Source organism: Hemiscyllium ocellatum, chromosome 47, assembly GCF_020745735.1.
Source record: "Hemiscyllium ocellatum isolate sHemOce1 chromosome 47, sHemOce1.pat.X.cur, whole genome shotgun sequence".
NCBI classification, from domain to species: domain Eukaryota; kingdom Metazoa; phylum Chordata; class Chondrichthyes; order Orectolobiformes; family Hemiscylliidae; genus Hemiscyllium; species Hemiscyllium ocellatum.
Window position 1 is genome coordinate 14,725,391 of NC_083447.1, and position 25,081 is coordinate 14,750,471.

Sequence of the window (25,081 nt, forward strand, 5' to 3'; positions counted from 1 at the left end):
GATTTGGTGTGAGATAGCTGGGGGAACTCAGCAGATCTGGTAGCACCTGGAGAGAGAGAGAGAGAGAAACAGAGTTAACATTTCGAGTCCGGTATAACTCTATTTCAGATCTGGAGTGAATTGGGACAGGTACAATGATTAGATTAGACTTACAGTGTGGAAACAGGCCCTTCGGCCCAACAAGTCCACACCGACCCGCCGAAGCGCAACCCACCCATACCCCTACATTTACCCCTTACCTAACACTACGGGCAATTTAGCTTGGCCAATTCACCTGACCTGCACATCTTTGGACTGTGGGAGGAAACCGGAGCACCCGGAGAAAACCCACACAGACACAGGGAGAACGTGCAAACTCCACACAGTCAGTCGCCTGAGTCGGGAATTGAACCCGGGTCTACAGGCACTGTGAGGCAGCAGTGCTAACCACTGTGCCCACGTGCCGCCAATGAGTTGAGCTCATGTTTATCGAGTGTGAAAAGCCAGCCAGAGGAGGGTTGGGATGAATGATCTAATAGTTAGAAAGGATGAGGGTTTCAGCAGCGTATGAGCTGAGAAGTTCATGTGCCTCCAGACAACCAAGTGCTTTTGGGGAGTTTCACCTTGTCTCTCCAAGGCCCACATTGAGTTCAGCTCCCGCACCAAGCTATGAAGGAAGGGATATTTAATCCACCTGGATCAGAGAGATAAAGGACAAATTCCCCTGGGTCACACAGGTCCCAGAATCTTCATCGTCTCTCTCTCTCTCTCTCTATTTACCTGGTCCATTCAGGTAGTGCTCTTTATAAAACCATTTAACAAAAATCCAGACTAAATATTACATGTGGTGTTCAGGAATAAACTATGCTTTAATCTCAATGCTACACACGTAAAGGATAATTTCTTAATAGTGTATGTCTCTACCAATTGAATCCTGGATTTGAACCTATATCCCCAAAGCATTAGAGCCATTGGGTTATGGAGCCTAGTGATGTTACCTGTAGGCCACCTGGGAAGCAGTGCTACCAGCCTTTCTATCCATTGCTTGATGTTCAGTCATCGCCCATACTGTACTGCTTATACTGAGGGAGGAATAACTCTGTGACGTCATCACAAAATTGCTCCAGGATCTGGTAAGCAAGTTAACCCTTTGGGGTGGGCTGACAAGGTGCGGCCTGAGCTCAAGACTGAACTACACGAGCGCTCTGTTATGGTTGTGCAGCTGTAGAATCCTGGAAAGTGGTGACAATTAGAAACAATGATTTTCTCCTTTATTCTTTCACGGGATGTGGGTGCTGCTGCTGTTGAGGGCAGCATGGCTGCCTGTCCCTAATTGCCCTTGAACTGAGTGGATTACAAGGCCATTCCAGAGGAAATTTAAGAGTCATCCCCTTCCCTGTGGGTCTGGAGTCACATGTAAACCTGACCGGGCAAGGACGGCAGATTTCCATCCCTAAAGGGGAGGATGGTTTTTATAACAGGTGAAAATGTGTTGCTGGTCAAAGCACAGCAGGTTAGGCAGCATCTCTGGAATAGAGAATTCGACGTTTCGAGCATAAGCCCTTCATCAGGAATAAGAGAGAGAGAGCCAAGCAGGCTGAGATAAAAGGTAGGGAGGAGGGACTAGGGGGAGGGGCGATGGAGGTGGGATAGGTGGAAGGAGGTCAAGGTGAGGGTGATAGGCCGGAGTGGGGTGGGGGCGGAGAGGTCAGGAAGAGGATTGCAGGTTAGGAGGGCGGTGCTGAGTTGAGGGAACCGACTGAGACACGGTGGGGGGAGGGGAAATGAGGAAGCTGGAGAAATCTGAATTCATACCTTGTGGTTGGAGGGTTCCCAGGCGGAAGATGAGGCGCTCCTCCTCCAGCCGTCGTGTAGTTGTGTTCTGCCGGTGGAGGAGTCCAAGGACCTGCATGTCCTCGGTGGAGTGGGAGGGGGAGTTAAAGTGTTGAGCCACGGGGTGATTGGGTTGGTTGGTTCGGGCGGCCCAGAGGTGTTCTCTGAAGCGTTCCGCAAGTAAGCGGCCTGTCTCACCAATATAGAGGAGGCCACATCGGGTGCAGCGGATGCAATAGATGATGTGTGTGGAGGTACAGGTGAACTTGTGGCGGATATGGAAGGATCCCTTGGGGCCTTGGAGGGAAGTGAGTGTGGAGGTGTGGGCGCAAGTTTTACATTTCCTGCGGTTGCAGGGGAAGGTGCCGGGGGTGGAGGTTGGGTTGGTGGGGGGTGTGGATCTGACAAGGGAGTCACGAAGGGAGTGGTCCTTGCGGAACGCTGATAGGGGAGGGGAGGGAAATATATCCTTGGTGGTGGGGTCCGTTTGGAGGTGGCGGAAATGGCGGCGGATAATACGTTGTATGCGCAGGTTGGTGGGGTGGTAGGTGAGAACCAGTGGGGTTCTGTCTTGGTGGCGGTTGGAGGAGCGGGGCTCAAGGGCGGAGGAGCGGGAAGTGGAGGAGATGCGGTGGAGGGCATCGTCGATCACGTCTGGGGGGAATCTGCGGTCCTTGAAGAAGGAGGCCATCTGGGCTGTGCGGTGTTGGAATTGGTCCTCCTGGGAGCAGATGCGGCGGAGACGAAGGAATTGGGAATATGGGATGGCGTTTTTACAGGGGGCAGGGTGGGAGGAGGTGTAGTCCAGGTAGCTGTGGGAGTCAGTCGGTTTATAATAGATGTCTGTGTTGAGTCGGTCGCCCGAGATAGAAATGGAAAGGTCTAGGAAGGGGAGGGAGGAGTCTGAGACAGTCCAGGTGAATTTCAGGTCGGGATGGAAGGTGTTAGTAAAGTTGATGAACTGTTCAACCTCCTCGTGGGAGCACGAGGCAGCGCCGATACAGTCATCGATGTAGCGGAGGAAAAGGTGGGGGGTGGTGCCAGTGTAGTTGCGGAAGATGGACTGTTCCACATATCCTACGAAGAGGCAGGCATAGCTGGGGCCCATGCGGGTGCCCATGGCAACTCCTTTAGTTTGGAGGAAGTGGGAGGATTGAAAAGAGAAGTTATTCAGGGTGAGGACCAGTTCAGTCAGTCGAAGGAGGGTGTCAGTGGAAGGGTACTGGTTGGTGCGGCGGGAAAGGAAGAAGCGGAGGGCTTTGAGTCCTTCGTGATGGGGGATGGAGGTGTACAGGGACTGGATGTCCATAGTGAAAATAAGGCGTTGGGGACCGGGGAAGCGAAAATCATGGAGGAGGTGGAGGGCGTGGGTGGTGTCCCGAACGTAGGTGGGGAGTTCTTGGACTAAAGGGGACAGGACCATGTCGAGGTATTGGGAGATGAGTTCGGTGGGGCAGGAGCAGGCTGAGACAATGGGTCGGCCGGGGCAGGCAGGTTTGTGGATTTTAGGCAGGAGGTAGAAACGGGCGGTGCGGGGTTGTGGGACTATGAGGTTGGAGGCGGTGGATGGGAGATCCCCTGAGGTGATGAGGTCCTGGATGGTCTGGGAGATGATGGTTTGGTGGTGGGAGGTGGGGTCGTGGTCAAGGGGGCGATAAGAGGAGGCGTCCGCGAGCTGGCGTTTGGCTTCAGCGGTGTACAGGTCAGTGCGCCAAACTACCAACGCGCCTCCCTTGTCTGCGGGTTTGATGGTGAGGTTGGGATTGGAGCAGGTGAAGCTAGATTCACGTTAACCATGACTGAAGTTGACAATCAATTCCTGATTTAGTTGAAATTAGATTCAACAAACCTGGATTTGAACCTGTGTCCCCGAAACATCAGGAACTTTGGATTAGGAGCCCAATGATGTTACCTGTAAGTCACCTGGGAAGCAGAGTGTCGAAGTATCTCAGACCTTAGGCTCCGACATCGATTTTCCTTCCACACCTCATGTCTAGGGACATTGTCAAGTGATCAAGTCAGTCACGTCTAATTCATATCTCCCGGTGTGTTCCTGGGTGGGTTGAGGTTGGGTTTCCATCAGAGTGAGGCAGACAAGTTACAGGTTAGGCCCAGGGCCTGGATGCACCTGGTGTTCTGACCATTGCTGCTCCCCAATGGAGGCCTCCATTCTGCCCCATTCGGGTCCAGATTCCTGTCTTACCTGAAGCAGGCCTTGGAGATGGTGGGACTGGGGCCAGAGAATTGCCTACTGGGCTCCCTGAATCCCTCGTTTGTGGAAGCGTGGAGAGACTGGCACCTCATGCGGGACCCAGGTAAATAATGCTGTGAAGAAGGCACAGGGCTAGAGGAATTGAGTTCCGGAGTCCTGAGGTCATGTTGCAGTTGTATAAGACTCTGGTGCGGCCTGCATCTGGAGTATTGTGTGCAGTTTTGGTCGCCATACTATAGGAAGGATGTGGAGGCACAGGAATGGGTGCAGAGGAGGTTTACCAGGATGTTGCCTGGTATGGTAGGAAGATCGTATGAGGAAAGGCTGAGGCACTTGGGGCTGTTTTCATTGGAGAAAAGAAGGTTTAGGGGTGACTTGATAGAGGTGTACAAGATGATTAGGGGTTTAGACAGGATTTACCATGAGAACCTTTTTCCACGTATGGAGTCAGATATTACGAGGGGGCATAGCTTTAAATTAACGGGTGGTAGGTATAGGACAGATGTTAGGGGTAGATTCTTTACTCAGCGAGTCGTGAGTTCATGGAATGCCCTGCCAGTAGCAGTGGTGGACTCTCCCTCTTTGTGGGCATTTAAACGGGCATTGGATAGGCATATGGAGAATAATGGGATGGTGTAGGTTAGATGGGTTTGGATTGACGCAACATCGAGGGCCGAAGGGCCTGTACTGCGCTGTATTTTTCTATGTTCTATGTTCTATAAGGTGTGCTGACCTGTTTGCTGTTGGAGATCGGGGTGGGGCATATTGCTTTCAGCCTGGAATGCCAAAGAAATAAGATTTCAATCATTTTTTGTTCTCTTGCAACGTGTGGGTGACAGGACAATCTTCAGAAGGTTACAGCAATTCCCAGATCTCAAAAAGGAGCACTCCAGTGAAATTTGACAGACTTGGAGCTAAAGGGCCCTGGATTTTGGATGCTTGTTTATAATAGATGACAGGTTGCTCCACTTCTCAGCTGTGGCTGCGCTATCCCATTTCTAACATGGTCCTCCCGTTAGGTTCAGGATCAGTCTCAGTCCCAAGTGGCTTTGCCTGACGTCCTGATGACCAGGGCTGTGAACCGACAGCACGCGCCTATAGTTCCAGCTGTCGTTCTTGCTCCTCTGTTGGAGTAGCGTGAACAGCACGAGAGGCTGCTGACGGGCTCCTACGTTTCAGCAGCAGCACAAAGCCAAGCGTCCCCAGGAGGACCGAGGGCTGAGAAGGTGGTTTTCACGTGTTCACACAATCCATGAGTCGGGTGGTTCGTATCCAGAGCTTCACAAGCAAGCTCAGTCACGTCCTTATTGACGCACACCTCACACGTCACTTCTGCCAAGAGATGGCTCTGAGAAATGCATTGTGATTAGATTAGGTTACTTACAGTGTGGAAACAGGCCCTTCGGCCCAACAAGTCCACACTGACCCGCCGAAGCGCAACCCACCCATTGTGCTTCATTCTTTATTCACACACGAGATGTGGGCACCTTTGACATTGAATGCCCCATCCCGAATTGCCCTCTTGAGAAGGTGGGGGTGAGCTGCTCTCTTGAACCGCTGCAGAGACACCCACAATGCCCTTCAGGAGGGAATTCCAGAGTTTTGACCAAGCCACGCAGAAGGAATGGCGTTTTATTTGCTCGTCAAGATGGTGAGTGGCTCAGAGGGGAACTTGCACAGGGTAGTGTTCCCGTGTATCTGCTGCCCTCGTCCTTCTAGATGTTAGATTAGATTACTTACAGTGTGGAAATAGACCCTTCGGCCCAACAAGTCCACACCGACCCGCTGAAGTGCAACCCACCCATACCCCTACATTTACCCCTTACCTAACACTACGGGCAATTTAGCATGGCCAATTCACCTCACCTGCACATTTTTGGATTGTGGGAGGAAACCCACGCAGACACGGGGAGAATGTGCAAACTCCACACAGTCAGTCACCTGAGGCGGGAATTGAACCCGGGACTCTGGCGTTGTGAGGCAGTAGTGCTAACCACTGTGCCACCCACATAAGGGGAAATGTGTCTATCTCTACTTTGCCAATCCCCTTTGGCATCTTATATATCTCAATCAAGATTACTTACAGTGTGGAAACAGGCCCTTCGACCCAACAAGTCCACACCGACCCGCCGAAGCACAACCCACCCATACCCCTACATTTACCCCTTACCTAACACTACGGGCAATTTAGCATGGCCAATTCACCTGACCTGCACATCTTTGGACTGTGGGAGGAAACCCACGCAGACACGGGGAGAACGTGCAAACTCCACACAGTCAGTCACCTGAGGCGGGAATTGAACCCGGATCTCTGGCGCTGTGAGGCAGCAGTGCTAACCACTGTGCCACCGTGCCGCCCAGAGATCCTAACTTTGGACAATGTCTGAAGGCTAACTGTAATATATCCACTTTTTGGAGATTTCACATCTTGCATTACAAAGGATTCAAACCAGCATCTAAAGGTTTCTTCCATTGTGTTGTGTATTCACTGTGTTTTTATATATTCCATATATCTGATTTACCACAAAACAATGCAGAGATTACAACACTTCCCAAATCACTTTATTTACAAGATGTCTCCACAAATGTTCACAACGCTGGCTTCTTTCTGGAAATTTCTGAGGCTCCTTCCAGCTTTATTCAATCGAGCACCATGAACATAGATCAGTCGACAAACTAAACACAGATAAATTCAACCACACATTGACATCATCAGAAGAACAGTTCTGCGTGGGAGTTATTAATATCTGTCGGGGAGTCCCACCGATAAACTATTTCAACCTTCCAAGTGTAAGACACACAATAACATGGGACGGGGAATCTTCAGATGGTGGGGAGGGAAGGAGTGATTATAATGAAGCCAGCCAGGTGTCCTTCATAGACTAGGAGTTGCCTGACTGGGGCTGTTAACCTGGTCCAATCAAGGAGCCCTGGCTGACAGATATAAACAGGAGGTTTGCGGTTGTGTGGGGGTAATGAAAAAAAAGAAAAGAAAAAGAAAAAAAAAACAAGGGTGTCAGAGATTCTGCTAAAACAAAATAGGAGGGTAACAAGAGGGTCAGAGGTTTTGTTCACTCTGAGAGCTGGCTCTGAGGGAGATAGATCAGTGTCAAGGATTCTCCATGTTTAAATAAAGAGGGACTTGGTGACAGGATACCGGCCTCTGTGGAGTTATTTCAAGTGGATGGTGAAGTGATGCTAGACAGCATATTCTGGCAGTAAATGATTCAACCATAACTTGCATTGATATGACTTCCTGGACATAGTTTTTTTTTTAACAAAGTTCAAAACGTTATCAGAAGAAATTGATCATTGAGCTGCATAAAGGGATACTCAAGTCAATGGGTGAAGGCAAGAACTGGGCTGAAGGGAGTGACGTTAGGGGGAAGTGAGGGGTGGATAGGCAGAGCTCCTCTGGGAGGAATTCAGGTGTTTCCGGACATGGCCACTGAATGTGAGGCAGCGGAAGTTGGTGATTGACAAGGGGGCCACAATTGGTGGAACATTGAGATCACAGAGAGAGGGAGGATGACAGTTACGGAGGCGATGAGAAACTCAGTTATCTCATCTGTCACAAATCATGTCATGCATTGAGAAAAATAATATATGTGGCCGTTGTGCTGAATTAAACATTTCCAGAATAAGACATCAGGCTTTGGAGTTTATTTCCAAAATATAGAACCTCGCAATTACCTTTCATAAATCTCACAAAAATCTATTTTGTCCCTAATGGGAAGTGCCATCAATGTTTCAATGTACAAATCTATCTCTTTAATGCTATTGATTGTGCACTGGGGTGGAGGTACTTCTAATTATTCCCAGTCTGACCTCTCCTTATCATCTGCTTCGTTTGATCCATATCTGGCAGCCAGTGGTTGCTAAGGAGAGTCAAAGAGGTTGTGTTCAAGTATTTGAACTTGCTGTTGATTCAATGGGAGTAGCCTGTTGGGTATCCTTGACAATGAAGATATGCTAAACCTGACAGAAATGTAGCCAGGTCTTTCCTCTCGAACTCAGCACCGCCTTCCTAACCTGCAAACTTCTTCCTGACCTCTCCGCCCCCACCCCACTCCGGCCTATCACCCTCACCTTGACCTCCTACCACCTATCGCATCTCCAACGCCCCTCCCCCAAGTCCCTCCTCCCTACCTTTTATCTTAGCCTGCTGGACACACTTTCCTCATTCCTGAAGAAGGGCTTATGCCCGAAACGTCAAATCTCCTGCTCCTTGGATGCTGCCTGACCTGCTGCGCTTTTCCAGCAACACATTTTCAGCTCTGATCTCCAGCATCTGCAGTCCTCACTTTCTCCTCCTTTCCTCTCCTAGTCTACAAGAGGTTTGTTTGATTATATAAAGCCATAAGATATCGGAACAGGAGTAAACCATTTTAGTCCCTCAAGCCTGCTCTGCCATTCAGAGGATCATGGCTGATCCAGCGTTCCTTTTTGCCCTGAGCTTTCTGTGTACCCTTGATATAATTGACTGTCCTCTCTGGACAAAGCTTCAAGTCAAAGCCTTTGACCTTATATTCCCACACTATAAACTTTAAACTTTCCACTGACAAAACTGAAGAGTAAGATGACTTTAGTCTTTCTTTCCCAAGATATGGGTGTCACCGGTGAGTTCAGCATTTGGTGTCCACCCCTAATTGCCCTTGGTCTCACTGGTTCACTAAACCATTTCAGAGGGCAGTGAACCATACCGCTACGTGGCCGGAGTCACATGCGGCCAGACTGGATAAGGATGGCAGATTTCCCTCCAAAAGAGAATGGGTGAACCAGATGGGTATCTGCAATGAATGATGGTGTTATCATGGTATTCATTACTAAGATGATATTACAATCTCAGATCTTGTTAATCGAAGGTATACACCACCAGCTAGCATCATGTAATTTACTCATAAGGTTCTTGTGGTAGTGTCCCTACCTCTGAGCCAGGAAGCCCAGGTTTGAGTCCCAGAGGTGTGTAGTCAGATCCATTGACTCAAAATATTTCGGATTGACTCAGCACTAGATTCTCATTACCCAGTGCAAACCGGACTGGGTGGCAAAATTCCAATTGTAAAATTATTTCAGTGCAAAATGAGGCCATTCAGCCCATCATGGGTTTGCAGCTGAGTAATTCATAAGTTACTGCCATTTAAAGGCAAAGTCAATGACATGCTCCATCACAGAATCTCTGCAGTGTGGAAACAGGCCACTCGGCCCAGCATACTGACCCTCCGAAGTGTATCCCACCCAAATCCATTCCTTCACTTATTACTCTACATTTACCCCTGACTAATGCACCTAAACTACACCGCCCTGAACACTATGGTCAATTTAGAATGGACAATCCACCCTAACCTGCACATCTTTGGATTGCGGGAGGAAACTGCAGCACCCAGAGGAAACCCACGCAGACACGGGGAGAACGTGCAAACTCCACACAGTCAGTCGCCCGAGGTTTGAATCGAACCTGGGTCCTTGGCGCCATGAGGCAGCAGTGCTATGCTGGTGGTCAGGTCTTGGCTGACAGGGTAATATATCTTTCTGTTTCTTCTGAGATGTGGGTATCACTGGCCATGGCCAGCATTTGTTGCCCATCCCTAATTGCCCCTGAATAGGTTACTGGGCCACTCCCGAGTGTCGTTCAGAGGTCAATCACATTACTATGTGTCTGGAGTCACGTGTAGGCCAGACTGGGTAAGGATGGTAGATTTAAAGGACATTATTAACGTTCTGCTTTTTGCACATACTAGGATAATTTCCAATTTGTCTGGTAAGTGCCCTTGTGCAAGTGTAGTATCACAGGATCCCTGGTGGAAACAGACCATTTGGCCCATTGAGTCCACATGATCTTCTGAAGAACATCCTACCCAGAGCCAGCCCTCCTATCCTAATCCTGTAATCTTGAATTTCCCACATCTAATCCATCTGGTCTGCCCATCCTTGGACACAATGGGCATTTAGCATGGCCAATCCCCCGAACCTGTGCAGCACCTTTGGACTGGAACAGTGTATCGGAACAGCTTGGTGGAGGGGTGCAGTGAGACTAGTTCTGGAAATCGAAGTCATTGGCCTTGCAGTCGGAATATCGTCAGGAACCAGAGCCCTTGCTGGCGATATTTTACACTCAACTTGCTCAGACATGTTATGACTCATCTCTGGAGCAGGCGTCCTGGCTCAGAGATAGGGACACTACTGGCACGCCACAGATCCCACCTTTACTGTAGTCTGCCCATTCAATATTTAGCCACAGTTGACACCTAAAATAAAGCCTGACATCCAACTAATTGTGTAAATAATGAGGTCTGCAGATGCTGGAGATCACAACCGAAAATGTGTTGCTGGTCAAAGCACAGCAGGTTAGGCAGCATCTCAGGAATAGGGAATTCGACGTTTCGAGCATAAGCCCTTCATCAGGGATTCCTGATGAAGGGCTTATGCTCGAAACGTCGAATTCCCTATTCCTGAGATGCTGCCTAACCTGCTGTGCTTTGACCAGCAACACATTTTCGGATCCAACTAATTGTGGCTGATTTTAACCAGTTCATCGGCTTTCTAACTTCGCTGACGGACTACACTCTTGAACCCTGACCCTTCACTCGGTAATAAAGCAGCATCTTGACATCGGAAGGGCCCATCCCCATCATGAACACTGACAGAGTACCCAGCCTCAGCATAGCAATGTCAGGACTCAATGGAAGATAAAAGATGCTTGAATTAAAATAATGAGGAATTAATTTCTTCACACACTGATCAGACCACTAAGCTATTGCTGGTTTGATTTCCCCATCTTGCGCAGACAGGGATGAAATAAATTCTGGTTAAAAGGGCCCCATTGTTCTATTTTTGCACGACACTTTAACAGCCTATAATTGTAGCAATCAATCCCTATTTTGTTGAAATTCTCTACCCATCAGGAGCCCCAGATGACAGCCAGACAGCAGCTAAGCTGCCTGTTTCTCTTACCACTCAGAGACTTGAATCGTTCGATTGTTGGGGACAAGGGCTAACCTCAGGAGAGAGCCAAGAACTCTAGGGTCGTGACCTTTGTTTACACAGTTGACTGTGTGCGCGTACTTGGACTGACGCCACCGCGACTCCATGTCACATGACCCCAGGGTACATTCCAAAGCATATCTGCCATCGTCGTTTCTCCAGGGACTGACTTCATAAATTAATGTGAGCTTCCACCTTACCCAGGAAAGGTCCTTTAAGTTGCATTCTTTGAGCAGCCCACTTCACATGGGGTGCCACTGGCCGGGGGCCAGCATTAACTGCCCCTTGCGAAGGTGGTAGTGAGCTGCGTTCTTGAACCGTTGCTGTGTAAACACCCAGAGCTCTCATCGGGAGGGTATTCCAGGATTTTGACCCAGTGAGAGTGAGGGAATTGGGATATATTTCCAAGCTGGGAAGGGGAGTGACTCGGAGGGAATTTGCAGGGGGCAGTGTTCCTATGGATCTACTGCCCATTTCCTTCTGGATGGTAAAGGCTGCAGGTTGGGAAGGTTCTGTCAAAGAAAGCATTGGAATTTTGCTACTACATATTTGAAATATTGATAGTTTATAAAATTCCTATATTTAGGAATTCTGGCTGCTTAGCATTTTCCACTTGCCTGCTTCTCAACTTAATATTTTTTAACTGCATACCCTCATTTGAGTAATCAGGAGACATACATGAGGACAGCATCATTGGGCTAATACACTGATTGGGCCTTCCATGAATCATAGAAGATATAGAATGTAGGGAAATAGATGGTGACATCTTGAAAAATGTCCGTATTATGGAGGAGGAAGTGCTAGATGTCTTGAAACGCATAGGAGTGGATAAGTCCCCAGGACCTGATCAGGTGTACCCGAGAACTCTGTGGGAAGCTAGAGAAGTGATTGCTGGGCCTTTTACTGAGATATTTGTATCATCAATAGTCACAGGTGAGGTGACGGAAGACTGGAGGTTGGCAAACGTGGTGCCACTGTTTAAGAAGGGCGGTAAGCACAAGCCAGGGAATTATCGACCAGTGAGCCTGACGTCGGTGGTGGGCAAGTTGTTGGAGGGAATCCTGAGGGACAGGATGTACATGTATTTGGGAAGGCAAAGACTGATTAGGAATAGTCAACATAGCTTTATGCGTGGGAAATCATGTCTCACAAACTTAATTGAGGTTTTTTGAAGAAGTAACAAGGATTTATATGGCAGAGCGGTGGTCGTGATCAATATAGACTTCAGTAAGGCGTTCGGCAAGGTTCTCCATGGAAGACTGGGTTAGCAAAGTTAGATCTCACGGAATACAGGGAGAACTAGCCATTTGGATACAAAACTGGCTCAAAGATAGAAGACAGAGGGTGGTGGTGGAGGGTTGTTTTTCAGACTGGAGGCCTGTGACCAGTGGAGTTCCACAAGGATCAGTGTTGAGCCCACGATTTTTCATCATTTAGATAAATGCTTTGGATGCGAGAATAAGAGGTTTCGTTAGTAAGTTTACAGGTGACACCAAAATTGGAGGTGTAGTGGACAGCGAAGAAGGTTACCTCAGATTACAACAGGATCTTGATCAGATGGGCCAATGGGCTCCGAAGTGGTAGATAGAATTTAATTTAGAAAAAATGCGAGGTGTTGCATTTTGGAAAAGCAAATCTTAGCAGGACTTATACACTTAATGGTAAGGTCCTAGGGAGTGTTGCTGAGCAAAGAGACCTTGGAGTGCAGGTTCATAGGTCCTTGAAAGTGGAGTCACTTATAGATAGGATAGTGAAGAAGGCGTTTGGTATGCTTTCCTTTACTGGTCAGAGTGTTGAGTACAGGAGTTGGGAGGTCATGTTGTGGCTGTACAGGACACTGGTTAGGCCACTTTTGGAATATTGTGTGAAATTCTGGTCTCCTTCCTATCAGAAAGATGTTGTGAAACTTGAAAGGGTTCAGAAAAGATTTACAAGGATGTTGCCGGGTTGGAGGATTTGAGCTATAGAGAGAAGCTGAACAGGCTGGGGCTGTTTTCCCTGGAGTGTCAGAGGCCGAGGGGTGACCTTATAGAGGTTTACAAAATTATGAGGGGCATGGATAGGATAAATAGACAAAGTCTTTCCACTGGGGTGGGGGAGCCCAGAACTAGAGGACATAGGTTTAGGGTGAGAGGGAAAAGATATAAAAGGGGCAACTTTTTCACGCAGAGGGTGGTGCGTGTGTGGAATGAGCTGCCAGAGGAAATGGTGGAGGCTGGTACAGTTACAACATTTAAAAGGCATCTGGATGGGTATATGAATAGGAAGGGTTTGGAGGGGTATGGGCTGGGTGCTGGTAGGTGGGACTAGATTGGGTTGGGTTGGGTTATCTGGTCGGCATGGACGGGTTGGATCAAAGGGTCTATTTTTGTGCTGTATATCTCTATGACTATGAGTCAATAATCAGTTCATAGAATCCCAATAGTGTGGGAGCAGGACCATTCTGTCCATGCTAACCTTCTGAACTGCATTCCACCCAGATCCAGCCCCCTCCCCTGTAACCTTGCATTTACCAGGCTCATTCACCTAGTCTGCACATTTCTGGAATCATCATAGAATCCCTGTAGTACGGAAGCAGGCCACTCAGCCCATTGGGTTTCATCAATTCTCCCACCCCCCACACTATCCCTGTAACCATACATCTCCCATGGGTGATCTACATAGCCCGCACATCCTTGGACACTATGGACAATTTAGTATATTCAATCCACATCTTTGGACTGTGTGAAGAAACATCAGCACCCGGCGGGTGCCCACACAGACTCCGGAAGAATGTGCAAACTCCACACTGATTCTGAGGCTGGAATCGAACCCAGGTCCCTGGCGCTGTGAGGTAGCAATGCTAACCACAGAGCCATCAAGCTGCCCACACTGTTTTGTCAGCACACACATGCCACTAAGTCAGAAGCTAATTAAGCAGGTTCAAGAATACCGAAGCTGTATATGATTCTGAAGTAGATTGAAAGGGTTAGCACTGAGGGCTAACCTAACTCACACCAATCATGACGATGTCTAATGAACACTGGGCAGAACAATTGAGGATTTCAAAGGAGTGAGACCTAACAGTCAGGTCCTTCTCAAATTCTCTTTCTTTTTCAGTTGCCACCACCAGATCACCCGGTTGACAAATTAAACAATTCACATGCGCTGCTGACTAGGGCAACAACAGGAATAGTGGTGAGGTGTGGTGAAAGGGAAGGGACAAAATTAAAAAAGAGTTCAAGGGGGGGAAGCAATGCATTCCAGCCCACTCTCCAAGTCTCTGTCACAATTTCTATCTTATCAATAAGGGAAGGCAATGGCTTAATGATATTATCATGGGACTGTTTATCTCGAGGCTCAGATCATGTTCTGGGGACTTGGATTTGAATCCCACGATGGCAGATGGTGGAAATTAAATGCAATAACTACCTGCAATTCCGAGTCTAATGATGAGCATGAATCCATTGTTGGAGGAAGAATGATTCACGGATTCACTAATTTCCTTTAGGGAGGGAAACTGTCATCTTTACCTGGTCTGGCCTACATGTGACTCCAAACCCACTTGACTCTGGGCAATTAATGCTGGCCTAGCCAGTAATGCTCTCATCCTTTCAGTGAATTAATGGAATGTTCAACCAGTAATTAGCATGTAATTAATTGCACCTTGTTTACCTCAAGGCCCTCGTCCAGGACGACCAGGAAGTGGTTTCACTCAACCACACTAGACCAAAGCAGGTCTTGTAGTTTTCAATATTTATAGAGAATGGTGGAAGTACCCTTTATCAGGAATAGCAACACTTCCACTGAGCTGACCTGGTAACCCACTCAAGAAATAAAGGAAGGCTGCACCATTTTTTTAAACAAGGAAAACATTGATACTCCTTTCACATGGGGACAGGTGAATTTCAGAGTGATAGAGCAACTTTAAAAGGGGGAAATGTAAGAACTGAGAGAAATGGACTAAATACCCAACATTCTTATACTCAGTAAGTCAAACTTCGGGACCTGCAGAATCGCTGATTTACCATGGTATAGAAGGAGGCCAAATGTCCCATCATGCATCTGTTCTATCCCCTAATGCCAATCTCCTGTCTTTAACTCATATCCATGCCCACTATTTCTATACAAACAATCATTCAATGTCCCTCTTGAATGCCTCAATTGAACCTGCCTCCACCAGGTAGCATATTGCAAGTATTTTTCTCATGTTCACCCTTCTCCCTTTGCACATCAGTTTAAATCCAGGCCCCTCTCAACTTATTCCTTTCACGAGCAGGAACTGTTTCTCCCTCTCTATTCTGTCCACCCCGCTCATGGCTTTGAAAACCTCTATCGAATCTCAGCCTCCTTCTCTCCAATGAGAACACTCCCACCTTCTTCAGTCCGTTTCCATAAGAATAAGAAGTTGCATTCATATAGCACCTTTCAGAATGCCCCAAAGTACTTTGTAACCAATATTAGAGGGGCAGTTATGGTTATAGTTAGGAAATAGAGTATTCAATTTGTACACAGCAAGCTCTCACAATACGAGCTGAGAATCTGGTTGGATGTGACTTTGGTTGGAGGCTATCGTATATACTCGTGTATAGGTCGAGTTTTGAAGACTGATTTTAAAGCTGAAATTAGGGGGTCGACTTATACAAGAGGTATTGTTTTCGAGGGGATGAAATTCATGCTGGGCATGAGTCAAAAAATGGACAGACAAGAGCCAGATTCCTGTATAAAATAATAAACAACAAAATGAAAAAAGAATTATGGTCATTATTGAATATTTATCTACAAAATAACTGTCTCCATTCTGCCTGCAATATAGAACAGTACCGTTGTACTGTATTCCAGTTAGTATTACCATAAAGTGCATGCAGATCTACACATATGTACAAAAGTCAATAGGCATACCAGTCAGGCCATCTACCGGAGATATTTGTACAACACACCATTCATGGTCAGGAAAAGACCCTGAAAAACTAAGTTTGACTTATACACAAGGATGTGAAAAATGTCAGATTTTTTTGACCAAATAAGGGGTCAACTTATACACGGGTTCGGCCAGTACACGAGCATATACGGTAATTGTGGCTAGGATATTCGGAAGCCTTTCCTTGCTTTTCTTTGAAACAGTACCTTGGGTCTTCAGCTCAAAGGCGGCACATTCAAGAGTTCCAGCCTTGATCTCCTGACTACAACTGCAGAGGGAACCTCGAAACCTCTGACTCAGAGTCAGCCACCGGCTGGTGTAAACGAGTCATTCTACATTGGCTTATGGGAAGGGGATATTCCGGGTTCGGCCAGCATTTGCTGCCCGTCTCTGACGGGCAAATCCGAACACTGGCCGATGTGTTTGGATCCTCCATGCAAATAGAGGAAATGTTGTCCTCAATTGCCTTTCGGTGAGCCACTTTTTAAGCCACCACATGGTGTGTGTCTACTGACAGCACATTGAAATGAGAGTTTGAGGAATTTGACCCAGCAACAATGAAGGAATGACGATATATTTCCAAATGGGGATGTTGAGTGACTTAGAGAGGAGCTTGCAGGGGATGATCCCATATGTCTGCTGCCCTTATCTTTCTAGATGGTAGAGGTCATGCTGACTGACGAGCCTTGGTGAATTGCTGCAGTGCATCTTGTAGATGGCACACCCTGCTGCTCCTGAGGGTCGATGGTGGAGGGAGTGGATGTTGTGCCAATCAAGCGGGGGCTGCTTTGTCCTGGATGGTGTGGGGCTTCTTGAGTGTTGTTGGAGCAGCCCCATCCAGGGGCAAGTGGGGAGTATTCTCTCACACTCCTGACCCGTGCGTGTAGATGATAGGAATGGCTTTGGGGAATCAGGGGATGCGTTACACACTGTTCCAAGCCTCTGACCTGCTTTGGTATCCACAGTATTTGCGTGGCCAAATCCCAGTCAACGCTAGCCTCCAAGATGTTGTCAGTGAGGATTCAGTCATGATAATACCATTGAATGTTGAGGGACAGTAGCTAGACTGTCTTTTATTGGGGATGGTCATTATCCAGCATTGTGTGGTGTGAATGTTACTTGTTATTTTTCAGCCCAAGCCTAGATTTTGTCCAGGTCTTGTTGGAATTGGACATTGGGAAATGGTATCCTCAATCTGATGAAGGTGTGGGAAACTGGTGATGCAGATACCATTGAAAGTCAAGTGGAGATGGTGAAAATGCTCTTTTTTTTAGTGATATGGAACATTAGTGAACAGGAGAGGATTGCAGATAAATGATGAAAGCTGAAGAGTAGCTTTCAATCCTAGATTTTTTTCCAAAATTACGAATTAATACGAATCTCGCATTTTCACCATGTGAGAGTTGTGTTTGAATAAATTCAAATTCTTCCTGATCTGTGGTGGGAACATGAGCTCATTTCAGGAACAGGATTTAGGGAGATACGGATTCCAAGAAAAATAAATTGTGTTGCTGTTCCAGGTGGGTGCAGAGAGAATACTAGAGACACCCTCTGCCTGAAATTACTGAGGATCTGAGCCTCATAAACATCATCAACTGCTGATGACCCTCCCAAACACTGCGAGCAGCAGCCAACATTGTCAGGGTTGGAGAACAGAATTGTCAAACCTATTGACAAACAGAAACATTCAGTGACAAAGTTGAGCTGAGAACTTCCAGGAGGTGGGTTAATCCCCATAAACAGCTCAGCTAACTCATTATCTCTGGCATAGGCAGCACAGTGACTCAGTGGTTAGCACTGCTGTCTCACAGCATCAGGGACTCAGGTTTGATTCCATCCTTGGGTGACCCTCTGCGAGGAGTTTGCACATTCTCCCCCTGTGTCTGTGTGTGTTGCCTCTGGGTGCTTAGGTTTCCTCCCATAGTCCAAAGATGTTCAGATTAAGTGGATTGGCCGTGCTAAATTACCCAGGGATGTGCAGGACAGGTGGGTTAGCCATGGGAAATACAGGATGGGGGGCTGGGTCTAGAAAGAGTAGGTGTGGACTTGTTGGGCCGAATGGCCTGCTTGCTCAGTGTAGAAAATCTATGTGCTGAGTTTTAGTAGCTTTTTTATTGGACACTGTTCATGCCCACTCCCTGTGTTAATAATATTATTAGGGAGAAAGAAACATTATACATTTGGTGGATGTGAACAGCGAAAACATGCAACATAGGTCACTGCACCAGCTTGCTGAGATAATAAAACCTACAGGTCACTGCTTACCAATGGCCACTCTAGTATTTCCTTTCTTCCTGGTGATAGAAAATGAATAAAGATTGATACATCTGTTGTCTTTCACTGTGCCTCACACCCGCACACACACAACATGGGGAAAATATAAACATTACCGCAGTTAGGTGGTAATGCGGGGACAAAGACAAAAAAGGAATTAAAAAACCGACACATTAAATATGGTTAAATCAAGGAGAGAGGCTTTGGAGGCATGTAGAATGATAGAGGGATGGGTTTTAATGGCATGGTGGCTCAGTGGTTAGCACAGCTGCCTCACAGCATCAGGAGCCCAGGTTTAATTCCTACCTTGGGCAACTGTATGGAGTTTGCACATTCTCCCCATGTTTGCGTGGGTTTCCTCCGGGTGCTCCGGTTTCCTCCCACAGTTCAAAGCTAGGGTGGATTGGCTATGCTAAGTTGCCCGCAGTATTAGGTGCACTAGTTAGAGGAATGAGTCTGGGTGGGTTGCTCTTCAGAGGGTCGGTGTGGACTTATTGGGCCGAAGGGCCTGTTTCCACACATGTAGGGAATCTAATCTTAACGCGAGGATTAGGAAAATGGGCTTCAAAGGAAATGTTTTAGTGCCCGAGGAATCCATTGAGACATAATGGAGTTGGGAGAATATAGCGGGAGAATATAATGGGAGAATAATGGCCATTCAAGAAGGCAGATCACGAGCAACTAGGGATGGGCAATAAATGCTGACCCAGCCAGCAAAGCCCACATCACTTGAATGAGTTAATAAAAGAATTTCAGGGGGCCGAGCTAAGTGGATAAACATATGGAGAAAATTGTAATAGTGTAGGATAGATGGCCTTCAAATTGGTTCCACAGGTCGGCGCAACATTGAGGGCCAAACGGCCTGTACTGTGCTATAATGTTCGATGTTCTATTTTCTAATTTAAAAATCACACAGGTTATAGTTCAACAGCTTTATTTGGAAGCACTGGCTTTCGGAGCGCTGCTCCTTCAGCAGGTGGTTGTGGAGTATAAGATTGTAGGACACAGAGTTTATCGCAAAAGTTTACAGTGTGATGGAACTGAAATTATATGTTGAAAGACACCTGGATTGTTTGTTCAGTCTCTCATCTTTTAGAATGACCATGTTGGTTTCAGTTCCTTCATATGTAAATTCCAAAACTTTCTTAACGTTACATTCTCAAGTGAACTTAGGTGCCATGTTGGCCCAGATAATGCGCTGAAGGTGTGAGGTGCCCTGTGTGAGTCTGTCTGTACCTCAATGTTTAGACTGACTTTAATCTAAAAGAGGGATTTATAGAATCTTAAATGGATTTAAGCAGTTTCATCATCATACTAGGTAACATCATCAGTGAGTCTCCGGTGAACTGCTGGTGTCATGGCACGCTTTCTATTTATGCATTTAGGTTTCCTCAGGCTGGTGATGTCATTTCCTGTTGTGATGCCAGTTCCTGTGTTGGTGATGTCATTTCGTGTTTCTGAACAGCTCAGTGAGCAAACATACATCCAGAACTTCAACCTGAGCTACAAATCTTCTCCAAGCTCGCTAATTTTCCTGTTTTTTATTCATTCACACAATGAGGGCATTGCTGGTTGGGCCAGGATGGTTGCCCATCTCTAACTGCCCAGAGGGCAGTAAAGAGTCAGCCACATTGCTGTGGGTCTGGAGTCACATGTAGGCCAGTCCAGGTAGGGATGGAGATTTCCTTCCTTAAGGGACGTTACTCAACCGAGTTTCTCCAACAATTGTCAGTGGATCCATGGTCAACATTGCAGTCAATGTAACGAGGACAGTCAGGTGGACTTCATAGAATATGAATTCTCTGATTGGAGCTATTAATCTGGTTCAATCAGGGAGCCCTGGCTGACAGATATAAACAGGGCTGTCACACAGCATTGCCCTTTGATGTGAAGGGCACTGCTTGTCACAGGCCACTCGGGTGTTTTCCTATTTTCCTGGTGGTGGAAATTTAATAAAGATTCATACACCTTGTGTCTCTCACTGTGTCTCACAACTGCACACACACACACCATGGGTGTTGGGGGAAAAATAAGCAGAGAGAGAAAAAAAAAGAAAAAATAATAAAAAAAAGAAAAAATAAATAAACAGGGCTGTTTTGGTTTATCGGGCTGTTTATATGTGATTGCATCTCCTGTCTTCTGTTTGATATGATAAGGTGGGGTTTCTGGTTTGTCTTTCCCCCCCTGTTTTACTGGCTGCATGGTGGGGTTTGGAGGTCTGACATCGTCACCCCTTTCCCCTGTAAATTGCTGTTTCTTGTAAATTGCTGTTCATTGTAAACTGCTGTTAGTAACTTGTACTGTTTAATAAAATAAAACAAAAACAGAGGTGTCAATGATATTGCTCACTCCAGGAACCGGCTCCGCGCTCACTGAATCAGTGTCATCTACTATGATTTGGAGATGCCGGTGTTGGACTGGGGTGTACAAAGTTAAAAATCATACAACGCCAGGTTATAGTCCAACAGGTTTAATTGGAAGCACTAGCTTTCGGAACGCTGCTCCTTAATCAGGTGGTTGTGGAGTGCGGCAAGGTGGCCCAGTGGTTAGCACTGATGCCTCACAGTGCCAGGGTCCCAGGTTCGGTTCCAGCCTCAGGTGACTGTCTGCATCGAGTTTGCACATTCTCCCTGTGTCTGCATGGGTTTTCTCCGGGTGCTCCGGTTTCCTCCCAAAGTCCAAGGATGTGCAGGTTAGGTGAATTGGCCATGCTAAATTGCCCATAGTGTTAGGCACATTAGTCAGAGGGAAATGGAACTGAATGGATTACTCTTCAGAGTGTCGGTGTGGACTTGTTGGGCTGAAGGACCTGTTAAACCAGGTGGCACGGTGGCACAGTGGTTAGCACTGCTGTCTCACAGCGCCAGAGACCCGGGTTCAATTCCCGACTCAGGCGACTGACTGTGTGGAGTTTGCACATTCTCCCCGTGTCTGCGTGGGTTTCCTCCGGGTGCTCCGGTTTCCTCCCACAGTCCAAAGATGTGCAGGTTAGGTGAATTGGTCTAGTGTTCGATAAGGGGTAAATGTGGGGGTATGGGTGGGTTGCGCTTCGGCGGGTCGGTGTGAGGTTGGGCTGAAGGGCCTGTTTCCACACTGTAAGTAATCTATACTCTGAAAGCGCTCTGAAACCTAGTGCTTCCAAATAAACCTGTTGGACTATAACCTGGTGTTGTCTAATAATCTCTATGCGCATGTAAATAAAATGTGACTTGGTGATGGGACACTGGATTCTGTCATCATCTTAGTTCCAGACATTTTTTATTGAATTCAAATTCCACCTTCTCAAGATTTCTTCTCAAAAACGTAGCATCGTGATGAAGTTCATTATCATCCAGAGAGAGACTGAGATAATCTTACAACCACCCCGTTTACATGGGATAGTCAAGCCCTCTCATGCTGCTGGGCTCAATACAGGAAAACCACTCGGTCCTTCAACACAAATTCCCCAGCGAGGCCATCGATGCTTCATGTTTCGAGCCGTGCACTTGTGAGGAACTGCGAGCCGACAGAGGTAAATCCCAGCATCATTCACTTTCCCCGAGAGCCTCTGGATGGGAGAATTAGCCAGAGACTGGAATCGGTAGCCACCCCGATCAAATTGTGTGCGCTCCCGCACACTTCATGAACTCACTGCCTGAACAATGATTATTCTTGTAAATGAATTCTCGAACAGTTGCTAGAAGGTTGTGCAGCCTTCTCCACTGCCAACAAGATATCACTAGCATACAATTAAGATGCTACACAATAAGATTCATCAATGAGATATGCCTATCATCTATCAGCTTTGGTATCTGGTACTTATTTTTGGTAATGCTATGTGCTCTGTTACAAAAGTGCACATCAGATATTTGTACGTGCCTCCCTCTTGAACAGCAGTATAGGATCAGAGCCTCGTTCCAGATCTGATGATGGGCCTCAAACCAAATCATCAACTGGCATTTCCTCTTTTGGGCTCTGAAAGCAGTTCTGTGTGCTTTCACCGTTTACTGGCTTATTACAGGGATGTAGCATTTGCTATTTATTAAAATGCTCTTAGAAATAATTACTGAGAGAGAGACAGACGCACAAACACACACAGACATGCAGACACAAGGCCCAGACATGGATGGACACTCAGACAGGCATATAGTTGGACAGACAGACAGCTATGCAGACAGAAGGGCCCAGGCATTGGGTGTAGGTAGGCGAATGCACGTACAGTCAGACAGACAGAAACTATGCAGACAAATGGCCCAGACATGTAGGCAGACAAATGATATATATAGTTATACAGACACACACACACACACACACACACACACACACACACACACACACACACACACACACACACAAATGAATGTAGATGTGGTTTCATCCACTCAGCATACGTTCTGACTTCAGAAAGGTCTATGAAATACGCACACGGGTATGACTTGTATTGCATACCTCAAAATGGAGCTCCAATATATATACCCAGGATTATACACACATGCACGCACGCACACACACACATACACACACACACACACAAACACGCACACACTGACACATACACACACACACATTCACACATACACACACATTTACACACACAGACACAGACACACAAGCACACACACACTGACACATTCACACACACACACACACTGACACATTCACACTGACACACACACACACACACACACACACACACTGACACATTCACACTGACACATTCACACACACACACACACACATACACACATTCACCAGTGAGCCACGCATGTGCTGGGCTGGAAAGGGGGCAACATATGCTTTTTGGACACATGCAGACTCAGTGCTCACAGGATCCAATGAATGTTAGACATTAGTGTAAATAATTTTTAATGGAACAACTGGATGAGACAAAACATGAAAATAATAGGCGCTTCAAACAGTGCTCGTGATTAAAGAGCCATTAAATGCTCAATATCTGCAGGGTAGCTTGTTCAAATCAGTGCTGTAATCATTGGAATACATTTTTAAATCTAAGCTAATGACCCAGCGAGCTGGTTTCAATCCCCAGAGATGCTCCAGTGCAGATACAGCCAATTCCGCGTAAGTGAATACCTGAGACACGAACATTAACTGGAAATCCCAGCGCTCGCTCTTTCTGTTTACTTGCTGCAGTATTCCCTGCAACTTTGTTCGGTTGTGAATAGCTGCTCAGTGATTCTATTCCTGACTGCATGGCCATACTCAACAGTTCCAGCTCAAGAGGGCAATTATCCAATTTCTGTCTCAGTTGCGCCCTGCTTGACTGATCCGTTAAGTGTTCTTAGTTTGTCAATGAGAAAGCAATAATTTTACATTCAAGATAATGCCCTAAAGTCATTTTATGCTGTGTTCAATGCTCCTTAATTTAACACGTTGTAGCCTCTTGACCGAGAAGGCCTCTACAAAAAAGTAGTTTGCCCAATCTGAACAATCTGAATATTGAGGTTCATGAAAACACTGGAAGGGTGATGGTCAAATTTAGAAACTTAACTATGAATATGGAGGTCACCTGGTGCTCCACTAGGGCCACTTTAATCTGTTTATATTCTAAAAGAGTCGCGCTCGTTAAAGATGGCACAGTGGCTCAGTGGTTAACCCTGCCACCTCACAATGCCAGGGTACGATTCCAGCCTCGGGCGACTGTCTGTGTGGAGTTTGCACGTTCTCCCTGTGTCTGCGTGAGTTTCCTCCGGCTGCTCCATTTTCCGCCCACAGTCCAAAGATGTGCGGGTTAGGGTGGATTGACCATGCTAAATTGCCCATATTGACTAGGTATGTGCAAATCAGGTGGATCATCCATGGGGAATACAGGGATACAGGACTGGGATGCTCTTCGAAGCAAACCTGATGGGCTGAATGGCCTCTTTCCTCACTGTGGGGATTTTATCATAGAGTTGTACAGCAGAGAAGAGTCCCTTTGGCCCATCCAGTTTGCACTGAGCCACTTACCTACAGAAAACCCACCAGGACATTGGGAACAGAGTCACCTCAGTGTTGGAGAGCCATGTGTTTGACTCCAGCCAGCTGCCTCTAGGGGAGGGCTACAGAGTGTAGGGGTGCTGCCTTCTAACTCAGAGATGGCCTTCATGGATAATCACTAAAGATCCCATGATCTTCCGCAGAATATCGGGAGATCTCCCTGATGTTCTCAGCAACACTCGCCTCTTCAGTACTATTACTGGGAGCTTCCTAGGCACAAACGGGCTGACGTTACCACAGCGACGCCACTTCAAAGCACTTTCTTTTTTATTCTTTTACGGATGTGAGTGTCACTGGCTGGGCCCAGTGTTTATTGCCATCCCTAGTTGCCCCTTGTGAAGCAAGTGGTGAGCTGCCTTCTTGAACCGCTGCAGTCATTTTACAGACACACTCCATGGAGCTTTTGAAGAGGGAGTCCTGGGATTTTGAGTTGGTGGTAATTTCCTCAGTCAGGATGCTGAGTGGCTTGGAAGGGAACTTGAAGAGTGTAGTGTTCCCATGTAGTCTTCTCTCTTTACTTTTGTAGATGGAATTGGTCATGGGTTTGGAAGATGTTGCTGAGGTGCACCTTTCTGCTACCACATTGGCAGTTCACAGAATTCCTACAGTATGGAAGCAGGCTGTTCAGCCCATCACTTCCACACCGACCCTCAGGAGAGCATCCCAAACAGACCTACCCTATCCCTGTAACCCTGCATTTCCTATGACAAATTCACCTAGCCTGCACATCCCTGCACACTCCGAGCGATTTAGCACCCCGACCCGCACATCTTTGGACTGCGGGAGGAAACTGGAGCACCTGGAGGAAACCCACGCAGTCACGGGGAGAATGTGCAAACTCCACACAGACAGTGGCCTGAGGGTGGACTCAAACCCGGGACCCTGGCGTTGTGAGGCAACAGTGCTAACCACTGAGGCACCAG